Source organism: Colletes latitarsis, chromosome 11 (genome assembly GCF_051014445.1).
Source record: "Colletes latitarsis isolate SP2378_abdomen chromosome 11, iyColLati1, whole genome shotgun sequence".
Classification (NCBI taxonomy): Eukaryota; Metazoa; Arthropoda; class Insecta; order Hymenoptera; family Colletidae; genus Colletes; species Colletes latitarsis.
Window position 1 is genome coordinate 479,664 of NC_135144.1, and position 17,177 is coordinate 496,840.

Below are 17,177 nucleotides of genomic sequence, written 5' to 3' on the forward strand. Positions count from 1 at the left end.
TACCTGGTTTTAATACTGTCCACCTGACCGACTCGTGGAAGTTCTATGCCTAAAAAAATGATTTTTATGCATCATACAAATTCTTCTACAAATTCCCATTTGACAATGTAGAATAGATCCAATTAGATAAATTATTTATAATTTTTAAAATGAACATAGCAACGATGGTCACTAGTTTCTATCTGTGAACCTGTCAAAAAATCTACTTGACCTTACTTTTTTACTGTAACTTTTTATAATAACTGTTAAAATACTGTTTATATTATTTATTATAATGAATCTTGTTACAAAACAAACACACTTATTTTCCATTGTGAAAAGAAAACTTAAAAACTAAAAGAACATTCCTCTACATGTGCTTCTTTCACACACACACACACACACACACACACACACACACACACACACACACACACACACACACACACACACACACACACACACACACACACACACACACACACACACACACACACTACCCCTCTTATCTGAAACGGTAAACTCCTAAACACTAAAGAAACTAACGAATTTTAAGTCATATTTCTAACACGCCTTCTTGACTTAAAATTTATCAAAACAACAACAAAAATTTTGCCTTTCCTAACGATTTAGTCAGTACATCTGCAATTTGATCGTCCGTAGTCACACTTATTAGTCCCTTTTTTCATAATCATAAACAAAATGATAACTTATATCTATATGCTTGGAATTTTTTGAAAATTTTCCATTTTTTGATAAGGCTATCGCTCCAATATTGTCTTCATATATTTTTACTGGATTGTCATTCTTCACGTCAAAAACAGATAAAATGCCCTTAATTGGAATGATTTCTTCTACACAATCAGCAAGAGCGTAGTATTCAGCATGCGTTGAGGCTCTGGAGACAATTTTTTGTTTTTGCGATTTCCATAGTACTACATTTCCAAAAACTCGTATGATTATCCCTGTAGTCGATTTTCTGTCCGTAGTGTCTGCAGCCCAATCAGCGTCAACAAATGCATCCATTATTTCCTGAGTAGTTGAGTTATAAACAAGATTTATGGAACGAGTGTGATACAAGTATTTTAGAACACGTGTGCTGTCATAGCTATTTTGGAATCGACTTAGGTAATTGACCGCAAATGAAATGTCTGGGCGAGTACCATTTGCAATATACAATAATGCTCCAATTAAATTCCTATATTTCAGTTCTTCATCCACTATATCAGCAGGTTCAATTTTTCGATTCATTTCCATAGGTGTATCGAACCTTTTACTATTTATTATTCCGTACTTATGACTAAGATTTTCAATATATTTTTCTTGATTCAAGTATATTTCCTCTTTACTTTGGTTACGTTGTACTTCAATTCCCAAGTATTGCTTTATTTGTCCCAAGTCTTTCATGCGAAATCGTTTATTAAGCATGATCTTAACTTCATCTATAGCCATTTCATTTATACCACTGATTAATATATCATCCACATATAAAATAATATATATTTTTGTGTCGTTTATCTCTCCAGTATACAGACAGTAATCATAATCAGATCTTTTAAAATGCAAGCTTATCATGTAATTATGAAAACAATCATACCAGTCACGTGGACTTTCTCTCAATCCATAAAGCGCCTTCTTAAGTAAACAAACCTTATCTGACTGTATATTACTACCATCAGGAGGGTAGATGTAAACTTCAGACTTGATATTTCCGTTTAAAAAAGCTGTTTGAACATCCATTTGTTCTATTTTTAAATTTTTAACACATGCAATTGACAGCAACACCTTTAGCGTGCTCATTCTTGCAACCGGTGAATAAACTTCTTCATCGCTTTGGTACAACTGTTGGAAATGCGACTTTGGCGACAATGCGCGCTTTGCATACTCCATCTGTCTTAATTCTATATATCCACTTTACTTCAATTATTTTCTTATTTATTGGAACGTTGACCAAATCCCATGTGTCGTTTTCTTTTAAACCATCAAGTTCTTGTTTCATAGCCGCTTTCCATTTTCTTGACTCTTCGCAGTTCAATGGTTCTTGGTAGTTTTCAGGTATCAAAGCATTGCAATAGTTTGTATATACGACATGATCATCAAATTTCACAACATTTCACACATTATGTTACGCTTGGGGCGTGTATCTTATTTAACTTCCTCAGTTTTGCTGCATTGATCATCGTCAGTTTTATTTTCTTTTATTTTCAAAACTCTTTCTTCTTCTTCTTCTTTTGGCGTTTCCCCTTCGTATTTTTCTTCGTTATCAGTATTTCTATAAATGGTATATCTTGCACGTGACGACTTACAACTATTTTGTCATTAACCAATATCTGTATACCCTATTAATATTAATTCCTTTTTCGGCCTTTGGATTTAGCTTTGAATATCTGCATGCCTCGGGAATTCGTACAAAAGCAGTGCTTCCATATAAGTGTAAGTTTGAAACATCAGCCCTTTTATTAAAAAATATTTCATATGGTGTTTTTCTTATTCTTGTGTTTGCTAATAGGCGATTTCCAATGTAGGCAGCCGTGTAAATACATTCTGGCCAATAAAACTTGTCGACATTTGCCTCTGACAGCAAGCAGCGTGCACGATCCATTATCGTTCTGTTGTGCCTTTCGGCGACTCCGTTCAATTCGTGTGTGTATGCTGGTCCTGGTTTCAAATAAATACCTTCTCGTTTCGCTAATTCATCAAAGTTTTTGTTAAGATATGATTCTCTTCCATTGTCACATCGAATTTCTTTAATACTTTTTCCAGTTTGATTTTTTACTAATTTCCTAATATACCTAATGAAGCAATAAAAAACATCACTTTTTTGTTTTATGCAATACACAACAGCAATTTTACTGAAATCATCTATAAAAGACACAAAGTATTTCTCACCATTATGACCTGTCTGAGTTATTGGACCATGGACATCTGTATGGACTATTTGTAACAAATCATTTGCTCTTGTACGTTTGTTTTTAAATTTCAAATTTGTCATTTTATTCTCCGGACAAACTTCGCATTTTATAAATTCGTTTTCGAGTTTCACCGGTGTTCCATTTAGCAGCTGAGCTTCACACAAATATTTTAAATCTCTAAAATTTGTGTGACAAAGTATATATCTATGCCATTTTTCTATATTTGAAATTCCCATTGAACTAGTGTACGTACTTGTTTTCTTATTCTCAAGTCTGGCAACTTCTCCATTTAATTCAAAGAGTTTATTTCTTTTAACAGCAATAGCAATGAGTTTTTCTTTCGAATTACAAATTTTATTGTAATTCATTGTCTTTCTCAAACATTATTTTTAATTGTTTTGATTTACAAATACAAGAGACACTTAGTAAGTTTTGTTTCATTTCTGGTACATAGTATATACATTTTTAATCTTTATTTCCTCCGACTTATCATTAATGTTAATCATTACATTACCAATTTTTCCAGATATTAGTTTAAAACCATCACCAACTTTAATATCAACCGGGTTTTGTAGATTTTTGGATTCATAAAAGTACTCATCTGTGTTTATTATGTGATCTGAGCAACCACTATCTAGTAGCCATTTAATATTTCTACTTCTTCTATTTTGCTACTTTTCATTACTTCAACCTTGAATGAATTGTAATTTCTACTGTCATCTAGACTCGAATTTCCAGCCACTTTTCTATCGTGTCTATTTTGTATATGTTTGAAAAGGTTGCCTTTTGTAATAATTATTAAAGTTTTCTGGGCAGTAACGTTGGATGTGCCCTAACTTATTACACTGACTTAACATACCGCTTCAGTAGTCGTTGCACTGCTATGCTGATTATCCTTTGAATTGAGATACTTGTTCTGATTGCGTTGTACGTGTCGAAACCTATGACCTCTAGGATTTTTAGTTAAATTTGAACTAAACGTGCGAGTGTAATTTCTGCTGTACTCAAAGTAGTAACTTTTACCGTTTCTCTTTTGATACTCTAACAGTAATTTAGATTTTACATACTCAACTGTTTTCTCCTTCGTTGGCAGTGCATCAATAATATCAACAATACGTGAGAAGTTAACGTTAATAACAGATAATTCAATTTATCCTCTTCATTCACAGTCTCACCAGTATTTTTGAGCCTATTTATATGCGTTTCAAATTCGTTAAAGAAGTCACTTGGATTTTCACCTTCTTTCATTTTTAATTCTAACAATCTTCTTTTACACAATAGCTTTACTGCACTGTTTTTAACTAGATAAATTTCGTCAAGCTTTGCAATCATATTTTTCGCAGTCGTTTCTGATATTATTAATTCTAACTGAGTGTTTGAAATACTGTTTACGATGTAACTTTTTGCTTTAATTTCCTTTTTTATTCCAATCTTCGACTCTTATTTCAGCCGGTCTTTCATCATGTAGAATAACCTCGTTACAGTCTTTCATTTCTAAAAATAAATTTAGCCTGAATTTCCAGTTCCATAAAATATTTGTAACATGAAATCGTCCTTTTTTTCACTTGCCATGCTTCTATCTTAGGTTATCTTCCTTTCACAACTAAATTTCTTTTCTTTACTGTTAACGAACAAACCACGGACCTCTGCTACCATGTTAAAATACTGTTTATATTATTTATTATAATGAATCTTGTTACAAAACAAACACACTTATTTTCCATTGTGAAAAGAAAACTTAAAAACTAAAAGAACATTCCTCGACGTGTGCTTCTCTCACAAACACACACACACACTCCTAAACACTAAAGAAACTAACGAATTTTAAGTCATATTTCTAACAATAACAGTAACAGTTTATAAAAAAATAACGAATTTCCACAGATGCATAGAAATGCATATCAATAATGTACTGAATTAGGCGAATCGAATAATGTATAACTCACCCCGATCCGTGAACGGGCCGTTTGCTAGGAATATAATTAATGTTCCATAACTTTTCAACAAAGTCTAAAATTTTTCCCAAGGGTTTTTGAATACCTATACACTGTATAGATATCCTGTTTCCTTCAACCGAACGACACGTGTCCCTAAAAAATATATTTATAAAGTAAGTCGGTCAAGTAGGAAGAATATTCAGATATTTAAGAATATGAATATATTGGTAAAAATATCCATTCCTCTTACCTTTATGTCCTGTGTATTGGATAATATAGATTTACATACTTTTACCGCTGAATTCGAAATTCTGAACTAAACATAGGTACAGGACTCGTAAAAACCGTTTTTTATTCTTTTTATAGTTTTATCTGTTTTCCAAAAAACAACCAATTAAATTAAGTTGCAAGAATGCAAAAGCGATAAAACTTACAGAGGCTTTAATAGAAAATTATAAAACAAAATGTTTACTTAAGACTTTACCTTTTGTAAAAACCGGCGATATTGACTGTGTGTGTGTAAATCGTCGTACGTTCGTGCCCGGTGCAGTAAAACACGTGCATCGATCTAGGTTACGTACGTTCCTCACGTGCCACTTTCTCAATCTATACTTTTACATAAAAATTACTTAGAAAATCACTCCTACTCCTCATTTGGACAGAATTTTTACTTTCATGATTTTAGCGAAAAGTCGTTTTCCTGCTCGGGGAACACATATGTACAGGGTGTTCGGCCACCCCTGGGAAAAATTTTAATGGGGGATTCTAGATGCCAAAATACGAAAATACAGACGAAAATCAAGAATACCAATTTGTTGATAGAGGCTACGTTGAAAAGTTATTAACAATTAAACTCAAAAATTTCAAATCGTTCTGGAAAAATTGTTATCGGTTGCGGGGGTCAATTGCAATCATTTTTGGTGAATACACATACCTCCGAAATCTTACCCACTTTCGAGATAAAAATTCGAGAATGTGTGAAATTTTTTCGATGGAAAAGAAAAATTTCAAATCGTTTTGGAAAAATTGTTATCGGTTGCGGGGGTTACTTACAACCATTTTGGGTGAATCGTCATACCCCCCTAATCATGCGCATTTTCGAGAAAGAAATTCAGTACGGGCGGAACTTTAAACGTTAATAACTTTTTAATAAAGCCTCCATTAACAAATTGGTATTCTTGATTTTCGTCTTACTTTGGTCTCTAGAATCCCCTGGGAGAAATTGTAATGGGAGATTCTAGAGGTTAAAGTAGGATGAAAATCAAGAATACCAATTTGTTGATGGAGTAATACGATACTAAACAAGTTATTGACGTTTAAAGTTCCGCTCTTACTTTCGAATTTTTTTTCTCGAAAATGCGCAGGATTTCGTATGTGGTATGTCTATTCACCGAAAATAATTGTAATTGACCCCCGAAACCGAAAGTAATTTTTTCAGAACGATTTGAAATTTTCTTTTTCTTTCGTCGAAAAATTTAGGCACTGTCTGTCGATTTTTCTTAAAAATTCCTTTCTGATTTTTATTCAGTTTGTAAAATAGTTGTTTAATAATACTCTTTGTGTAGGTACCCATGAGCTCTACTCGCGAAAAAAAACGTTTCATTGGAATATATTCACTATTCACTATATCAGTAGGAGTTGCGGGGACTGTTTGAAAATTTGACCAGTTATATGGGATTTTTCTCACTTTACGGGGTCAAGGAACAACTTTTCCAACATCTCTACATATTCTCCATTAAAATATGCGTTGTGTTGCTGTTTGAAACATTAAAATCGTTCAATCCGGCTGTCGACCAAAAAAAAAAAATGCTTGTAACTGACCCCTGCAACGAAAACTAATTCTTCCAAGACGATTCGAAATTCTTTTTTACTTGAATTTTTTTTGTCGAAACTGAGTAGGATTTCGGGGGTACGATTCTAACTGACCTCCGCGACCAAAAATAATTTTTTCAGAACGATTTGAAATTTTTTTATTTAATGTTATTAATAACTACTTTTTAACGAAACCTCAGTCGAAAAATTGATATTCTTAATTTTCGTCTTATTTTGGCTTCTAGAATCTCCCATTAAAATTTTTCCCAGGGGTGGCCAAACACCCTGTATATATTAAATCAATATTAATGAAATTACACCTTGACCGAATTCATTTCAATCCCCCCACACTAATACATATATTGTGTGTAGCCCATAAATGGTTGAGAATGGAGTCACCTTTCCTATACTGGTATTATTAGATGGTCGCAGGTCCTGCATAAATTTCAATTTACATAATTTTTGTTTTGAGTAAACTCATTTTACTTTTTTGTATATTACCTAATGCAACTCATATTTTCCAGCCATGCGATGTAGGAATATTTAGACGATTAAAAGTTGCATGGCGAAAGGTAGTACAGGAACATAGACAAAGTACGTAGGTAGACTAAACCCATTACGAAGGTGAATTTCGCACCAATATATATATCATACCATATATAAATTCCATGAAGAAGGAAATGCTTTTAAAGCTTGTGGTGGCCTATGACCGTTTAACTCAAATACAATTTACTAGACAAAACGTATTTCAGAAAGAAGAAAATAAATTAGAATTCATGTCGCCAGATGAAACTGACATCAATGACAGCAATATAGGTAGTTTTACATAGCATTCAAGAGCATATTCCAGATGATCTGAGAGGGGAACAATTTTCTTTTCTATATAGAAAATATTAAAATACAATCGGGACACAACTAAGACACAACACAAGACACAACTCGCAGAGAGAAAGCACTGCTGATGTTCAACGCAGTGCAGTTCATAGTAACAGTAAAATCAATACCAGTGTAGAAGACTAATTTAACAACGTTTCGCTAGAAGAAACTAATATATGATATACTGATCATTAATTAACTTTAATATTTCATGACAATGATGCTTTTACTTTTTTCTAATGGGAATTGTTTTGTTTCCGATGGTACTGAAATCAAACTACATTAATTCTACAACGTTACTTTACTTATTTTCTCGTAAAGACAAAGATTCTTCAGAATCTATTCTGGATAAACATTATCAACATTATCAAAAAATTGAAAAAACAACAAAGAAAAGAAAAGAAAAGAAAAGAAATATAGAAAGGTGTGTGCAATCAAAGTTACATCAAAGACATGGAAATAGACTCAGCTTGAAAAAATAGAAGCAATTGATAACCAGGAAAAAGAAAAACAAAGAATGAAAGAAGAACGATTAGAAAAGAAAAAAACAAGCCGAGAAATTAAAAGAAGAAAAGCTATTGAAAAAAGAAAGAAAAACAGAAAAATGAAAAGGAAAAGGAGAAAGAAAAGCAAGACGAAGAGAAGGAGAAATGTAAAACTCAAACTAAAAATAAAAATAAAGTTAAGAACGTGAAAAGAAAATAATAAATAATATTATTGTGTTGTTTTTACAGGGTGAATGTAGTAACTGAACCAGGTGGTTATGACTATGCAACATTTTTATTAGCATCTTTTTCAAACTCCACTTGGAACAACACTGTACGTATGTATGTATGGGATTATCAGGAACCGTGTTTGTTCGTTAATCGGCACACTCGTATTTATTTCGTTAAACACAGTCACACCTACTACGTACTTTTCTTCAATCTTTCTCTCTTCCGTGCTGTCTTTTCTCGCTTTCTGGGTTATTCACCCATCAGCTGTTCGGCCGTACGCTCGCCGCGTGTTGACGGCTTTTTCGGCGGTAACCGTCTTCACTCGTGCAAGCTCGTGGACAGCGAACGATTCGCTGTTCGGCCAAAAATTCGTGCGCGATTTAATAATTTTCAACTGCACGGTTCCCTACATACAGGGTGTTCGGCCATCCATGGGAAAAATTTTAATGGGGGATTCTAGAGGTCAAAATAAGACGAAAATCAAGAATACCAATTTGTTGATGGAGGCACTATTAAAAAGTTATTAATGTTTAAAGTTCCGCTCGTACTGAATTTTTTTCTCGAAAATGCGCAAGATTACGGGGGTATGTCTATACATAAAAAATGATTGTCACCGACCCTCGCAACTGAAAATAAATTTTCACAGAACGATTTGAAATCTTTCTTTTTCATCGAAAAATATAGGCACCCGATTAGATTTTCGGTAAGGAATTTTTTTCTCGAAAGTGCGTAGGATTTCGGGGGTATGTGTAATGACCAAAAATGATTGTAATTGACCCCTGTAACCGAAAATAATTTTTTTAGAACGATTTGAAAAATCTGTTTTTCGCCGAAAAATATCAACACATACTCGAATTTTTTTCTCGAAACTGAGCAGGATTTCGAATATATGTCTATTCACTAAAAATGCTTGTAATTGACCTCCGCAGCCGAAAATAATTTTTCTGGAACGATTTGAAATTTTTGAATCAAATTGTTAATAACTTTTTAACGAAGCCTCCATCAACAAATTGGTATTCTTGATTTTCGTCTTAGTTTGGCCTCTAGAATATCCTATTAAAATGTTTCTCAGGGCTGGCCGAACACCCTCTATACTACTATGTTTACTAGATCCTGGGTTTTTTTCGGGTTTGAATCACGTAGTAATGTGGTAACAAACTGAAGCAGTCAATAAAACCTGGTTTCGATCAATATTTTAGAGGAACACACCGGTTAGGTCTGGGATTTGCGCGCATATGGCTTATACTTTCGCCTTTTTCGCAAACTTGTTGGCCAGATCCTGGGTATTTTCCGTGTTTGAAACACGTAGTAATGTGGTAACACACTGAAGCAGTCAATTAAACCTGGTTTCGATCAATATTTCAGAGGATAACACCGGTTAGGTCTGGGTTAGGTCTGGGATATGAGCGCATCTGGCTTATACTTTCGCCTTTTTCGCAAACTTGTTGGCTAGATCCTGGGGTTTTTTCGGGTTTGAATACCGCAGTAATGTGGTACCACATTGAAGCAGTCAATTAAACCTGGTTTCGATCAATATTTTAGAGGATAACGCCGGTTAGGTCTGGGTTAGGTCTGGGAAATGCGCGCATCTGGCACATGATTTTGCCTTCTTCGCAAACTTGTTGGCCAGATCCTGGGTTTTTTTCGTGTTTGAATCACGTAATAATGTGGTAACACACTGAAGCTGTCAATTAAACCTGGTTTCGATCACTATTTTAGAGGATAACACCGGTTAGGTCTGGGTTAGGTCTGGGTTATGCCCGCATCTGGCTCATGATTTTGCCTTCTTCGCATACTTGTTGGCCAGATCCTGGGTATTTCCCGTGTTTGAATCACGTAGTAATGTGGTGACACACTGAAGCAGTCAATTAAACCTGGTTTCGATCAATATTTTAGAGGATAACACCGGTTAGGTCTGGGTTAGGTCTGGGTTATGCCCGCATCTGGCTCATGATTTTGCCGTCTTCGCATACCTGTTGGCCAGATCCTGGGGTTTTTTCGTGTTTGAATCACGTAGTAATGTGGTGACACACTGAAGCAGTCAATTAAACCTGGTTTCGATCAATATTTTAGAGGATAACACCGGTTCGGTCTGGGTTAGGTCTGGGTTATGCCCGCATCTGGCGCATGATTTTGCCTTCTTCGCATACTTGTTGGCCAGATCCTGGGTTTTTTTCGAGTTTGAATCACGTAGTAATGTGGTAACACACTGAAGCAGTCAATTAAACCTGGTTTCGATCAATATTTTAGAGGATAATACCGGTTAGGTCTGGGTTAGGTCTGGGTTATGCCCGCATCTGGCTCATGATTTTGCCGTCTTCGCATACTTGTTGGCCAGATCCTGGGGTTTTTTCGTGTTTCAATCACGTAGTAATGTGGTAACACACTGAAGCAGTCAATTAAACCTGGTTTCGATCAATATTTCAGAGGATAACACCGGTTAGGTCTGGGTTAGGTCTGGGTTATGCCCGCATCTGGCTCATGATTTTGCCTTCTTCGCATACTTGTTGGCCAGATCCTGGGGTTTTTTCGTGTTTGAATCACGTAGTAATGTGGTGACACACTGAAGCAGTCAATTAAACCTGGTTTCGATGAATATTTTAGAGGATAACGCCGGTTAGTTCTGGGTTAGGTCTGGGTTATGCCCGCATCTGGCTCATGATTTTGCCTTCTTCGCATACTTGTTGGCCAGATCCTGGGGTTTTTTCGTGTTTGAATCACGTAGTAATGTGGTGACACACTGAAGCAGTCAATTAAACCTGGTTTCGATCAATATTTTAGAGGATAACGCCGGTTAGGTCTGGGTTAGGTCTGGGTTATGCCCGCATCTGGCTCATGATTTTGCCGTCTTCGCATACTTGTTGGCCAGATCCTGGGGTTATTTCGTGTTTGAATCACGTAATAATGTGGTAACACACTGAAGCTGTCAATTAAACCTGGTTTCGATCAATATTTCAGAGGATAACACCGGTTAGGTCTGGGTTTCGTCTGGGTTATGTCCGCACCTGGCTCATGATTTTGCCGTCTTCGCATACTTGTTGGCCAGATCCTGGGGTTTTTTCGTGTTTGAATCACGTAGTAATGTGGTGACACACTGAAGCAGTCAATTAAACCTGGTTTCGATCAATATTTTAGAGGATAACGCCGGTTAGTTCTGGGTTAGGTCTGGGTTATGCCCGCATCTGGCTCATGATTTTGCCTTCTTCGCATACTTGTTGGCCAGATCCTGGGGTTTTTTCGTGTTTGAATCACGTAGTAATGTGGTGACACACTGAAGCAGTCAATTAAACCTGGTTTCGATCAATATTTTAGAGGATAACGCCGGTTAGGTCTGGGTTAGGTCTGGGTTATGCCCGCATCTGGCTCATGATTTTGCCTTCATCGCATACTTGTTGGCCAGATCCTGGGTTTTTTCCGTGTTTGAATCACGTAGTAATGTGGTCACACACTGAAGCAGTCAATTAAACCTGGTTTCGATCAATATTTCAGAGGATAACACCGGTTAGGTCTGGGTTAGGTCTGGGAAATGCGCGCATTGTGCTTATTCTTTCGCATTCTTCGCATACTTGTTGGCCAGATCCTGGGTATTTTCCGTGTTTGAATCACGTAGTAATGTGGTAACACACTGAAGCAGTCAATTAAACCTGGTTTCGATCAATATTTCAGAGGATAACACCGGTTAGGTCTGGGTTTCGTCTGGGTTATGTCCACACCTGGCTCATGATTTTGCCGTCTTCGCATACTTGTTGGCCAGATCCTGGGGTTTTTTCGTGTTTGAATCACGTAGTAATGTGGTGACACACTGAAGCAGTCAATTAAACCTGGTTTCGATCAATATTTTAGAGGATAACGCCGGTTAGTTCTGGGTTAGGTCTGGGTTATGCCCGCATCTGGCTCATGATTTTGCCTTCTTCGCATACTTGTTGGCCAGATCCTGGGGTTTTTTCGTGTTTGAATCACGTAGTAATGTGGTGACACACTGAAGCAGTCAATTAAACCTGGTTTCGATCAATATTTTAGAGGATAACGCCGGTTAGGTCTGGGTTAGGTCTGGGAAATGCGCGCATCTGGCTCATGATTTTGCCTTCTTCGCATACTTGTTGGCCAGATCCTGGGTATTTTCCGTGTTTGAATCACGTAGTAATGTGGTAACACACTGAAGCAGTCAATTAAACCTGGTTTCGATCAATATTTTAGAGGATAACGCCGGTTAGGTCTGGGTTAGGTCTGGGTTATGTCCGCATATGGCTCATGATTTTGCCTTCTTCGCATACTTGTTGGCCAGATCGTGGGTTTTTTTCGTGTTTGAATCACGTAGTAATGTGGTAACACACTGAAGCAGTCAATTAAACCTGGTTTCGATCAATATTTTAGAGGATAACACCGGTTAGGTCTGGGTTAGGTCTAGGTTATGCCCGAATCTGGCTCATGATTTTGCCTTCTTCGCATACTTGTTGGCCAGATCCTGGGTTTTTTTCGTGTTTCAATCACGTAGTAATGTGGTAACACACTGAAGCAGTCAATTAAACCTGGTTTCGATCAATATTTCAGAGGATAACACCGGTTAGGTCTGGGTTAGGTCTGGGTTATGCCCGCATCTGGCTCATGATTTTGCCTTCATCGCATACTTGTTGGCCAGATCCTGGGTTTTTTCCGTGTTTGAAGCACGTAGTAATGTGGTCACACACTGAAGCAGTCAATTAAACCTGGTTTCGATCAATATTTCAGAGGATAACACCGGTTAGGTCTGAGTTAGGTCTGGGAAATGCGCGCATCTGGCTTATTCTTTCGCATTCTTCGCATACTTGTTGGCCAGATCCTGGGTTTTTTTCGTGTTTGAATCACGTAGGAATGTGGTAACACACTGAAGCAGTCAATTAAACCTGGTTTCGATCAATATTTTAGAGGATAACACCGGTTAGGTCTGGGTTAGGTCTGGGTTATGCCCGCATCTGGCTCATGATTTTGCCTTCTTCGCATACTTGTTGGCCAGATCGTGGGTTTTTTTCGTGTTTGAATCACGTAGTAATGTGGTAATACACTGAAGCAGTCAATTAAACCTGGTTTCGATCAATATTTTAGAGGATAACACCGGTTAGGTCTGGGTTAGGTCTGGGAAATGCGCGCATCTGGCTCATGATTTTGCCTTCTTCGCATACTTGTTGGCCAGATCCTGGGTTTTTTTCGTGTTTGAATCACGTAGTAATGTGGTAATACACTGAAGCAGTCAATTAAACCTGGTTTCGATCAATATTTTAGAGGATAACACCGGTTAGGTCTGGGTTAGGTCTGGGTTATGCCCGCATCTGGCTCATGATTTTGCCTTCTTCGCATACTTGTTGGCCAGATCCTGGGTTTTTTTCGTGTTTGATTCACGTAGTAATGTGGTAACACACTGAAGCAGTCAATTAAACCTGGTTTCGATCAATATTTTAGAGGATAACACCGGTTAGGTCTGGGTTAGGTCTGGGTTATGCCCGCATCTGGCTCATGATTTTGCCTTCTTCGCATACTTGTTGGCCAGATCCTGGGTTTTTTTCGTGTTTGAATCACGTAGTAATGTGGTAACACACTGAAGCAGTCAATTAAACCTGGTTTCGATCAATATTTTAGAGGATAACACCGGTTAGGTCTGGGTTAGGTCTGGGTTATGCCCGCATCTGGCTCATGATTTTGCCTTCATCGCATACTTGTTGGCCAGATCCTGGGTTTTTTTCGGGTTTGAATCACGTAGTAATGTGGTACCACACAGAAACAGTCCACTAAACCTGGATTCGGACAGTATTTAGGAGGATAACACCGGTTAGGTCTGGGTTAGGTCCGGGATATGCGCGCATATGGCTTATACTTTCGCCTTTTTCGCAAACTTGTTGGCCAGATCCTGGGTTTTTTCCGTGTTTGAATCACGTAGTAATGTGGTAACACACTGAAGCAGTCAATTAAACCTGGTTTCGATCAATATTTCAGAGGATAACACCGGTTAGGTCTGGGTTAGGTCTGGGAAATGCGCGCATCTGGCTTATACTTTCGCCTTCTTCGCATACTTGTTGGCCAGATCCTGGGTTTTTTTCGTGTTTGAATCACGTAGGAATGTGGTAACACACTGAAGCAGTCAATTAAACCTGGTTTCGATCAATATTTTAGAGGATAACACCGGTTAGGTCTGGGTTAGGTCTGGGTTATGTCCGCATATGGCTCACGATTATGCCTTCTTCGCATACTTGTTGGCCAGATCGTGGGTTTTTTTCGTGTTTGAATCACGTAGTAATGTGGTAACACACTGAAGCAGTCAATTAAACCTGGTTTCGATCAATATTTTAGAGGATAACGCCGGTTAGTTCTGGGTTAGGTCTGGGTTATGCCCGCATCTGGCTCATGATTTTGCCTTCTTCGCATACTTGTTGGCCAGATCCTGGGGTTTTTTCGTGTTTGAATCACGTAGTAATGTGGTGACACACTGAACCAGTCAATTAAACCTGGTTTCGATCAATATTTTAGAGGATAACGCCGGTTAGGTCTGGGTTAGGTCTGGGAAATGCGCGCATCTGGCTCATGATTTTGCCTTCTTCGCATACTTGTTGGCCAGATCCTGGGTTTTTTTCGTGTTTGAATCACGTAGGAATGTGGTAACACACTGAAGCAGTCAATTAAACCTGGTTTCGATCAATATTTTAGAGGATAACACCGGTTAGGTCTGGGTTAGGTCTGGGTTATGTCCGCATATGGCTCATGATTTTGCCTTCTTCGCATACTTGTTGGCCAGATCGTGGGTTTTTTTCGTGTTTGAATCACGTAGTAATGTGGTAACACACTGAAGCAGTCAATTAAACCTGGTTTCGATCAATATTTTAGAGGATAACACCGGTTAGGTCTGGGTTAGGTCTGGGTTATGCCCGCATCTGGCTCATGATTTTGCCTTCTTCGCATACTTGTTGGCCAGATCCTGGGTTTTTTTCGTGTTTGAATCACGTAGTAATGTGGTAACACACTGAAGCAGTCAATTAAACCTGGTTTCGATCAATATTTTAGAGGATAACACCGGTTAGGTCTGGGTTAGGTCTGGGTTATGCCCGCATCAGGCTCATGATTTTGCCTTCATCGCATACTTGTTGGCCAGATCCTGGGTTTTTTTCGGGTTTGAATCACGTAGTAATGTGGTACCACACAGAAACAGTCCACTAAACCTGGATTCGGACAGTATTTAGGAGGATGACACCGGTTAGGTCTGGGTTAGGTCCGGGATATGCGCGCATATGGCTTATACTTTCGCCTTTTTCGCAAACTTGTTGGCCAGATCCTGGGTTTTTTCCGTGTTTGAATCACGTAGTAATGTGGTAACACACTGAAGCAGTCAATTAAACCTGGTTTCGATCAATATTTCAGAGGATAACACCGGTTAGGTCTGGGTTAGGTCTGGGAAATGCGCGCATCTGGATTATACTTTCGCCTTCTTCGCATACTTGTTGGCCAGATCCTGGGTTTTTTTCGTGTTTGAATCACGTAGGAATGTGGTAACACACTGAAGCAGTCAATTAAACCTGGTTTCGATCAATATTTTAGAGGATAACACCGGTTTGGTCTGGGTTAGGTCTGGGTTATGTCCGCATATGGCTCATGATTTTGCCTTCTTCGCATACTTGTTGGCCACATCCTGGGTTTTTTCCGTGTTTGAAGCACGTAGTAATGTGGTCACACACTGAAGCAGTCAATTAAACCTGGTTTCGATCAATATTTCAGAGGATAACACCGGTTAGGTCTGAGTTAGGTCTGGGAAATGCGCGCATCTGGCTTATACTTTCGCCTTCTTCGCATACTTGTTGGCCAGATCCTGGGTTTTTTTCGTGTTTGAATCACGTAGGAATGTGGTAACACACTGAAGCAGTCAATTAAACCTGGTTTCGATCAATCTTTCAGAGGATAACACCGGTTAGGTCTGGGTTAGGTCTGGGAAATGCGCGCATCTGGCTTATACTTTCGCCTTCTTCGCATACTTGTTGGCCAGATCCTGGGTTTTTTTCGTGTTTGAATCACGTAGGAATGTGGTAACACACTGAAGCAGTCAATTAAACCTGGTTTCGATCAATATTTTAGAGGATAACACCGGTTAGGTCTGGGTTAGGTCTGGGTTATGTCCGCATATGGCTCATGATTTTGCCTTCTTCGCATACTTGTTGGCCAGATCGTGGGTTTTTTTCGTGTTTGAATCACGTAGTAATGTGGTAACACACTGAAGCAGTCAATTAAACCTGGTTTCGATCAATATTTTAGAGGATAACACCGGTTAGGTCTGGGTTAGGTCTGGGTTATGCCCGAATCTGGCTCATGATTTTGCCTTCTTCGCATACTTGTTGGCCAGATCCTGGGTTTTTTTCGTGTTTCAATCACGTAGTAATGTGGTAACACACTGAAGCAGTCAATTAAACCTGGTTTCGATCAATATTTCAGAGGATAACACCGGTTAGGTCTGGGTTAGGTCTGGGTTATGCCCGCATCTGGCTCATGATTTTGCCTTCATCGCATACTTGTTGGCCACATCCTGGGTTTTTTCCGTGTTTGAAGCACGTAGTAATGTGGTCACACACTGAAGCAGTCAATTAAACCTGGTTTCGATCAATATTTCAGAGGATAACACCGGTTAGGTCTGAGTTAGGTCTGGGAAATGCGCGCATCTGGCTTATTCTTTCGCATTCTTCGCATACTTGTTGGCCAGATCCTGGGTATTTTCCGTGTTTGAAACACGTAGTAATGTGGTAACACACTGAAGCAGTCAATTAAACCTGGTTTCGATCAATATTTCAGAGGATAACACCGGTTAGGTCTGGGTTAGGTCTGGGTTATGCCCGCATCTGGCTCATGATTTTGCCTTCTTCGCATACTTGTTGGCCAGATCCTGGGTTTTTTTCGTGTTTGAATCACGTAGTAATGTGGTAATACACTGAAGCAGT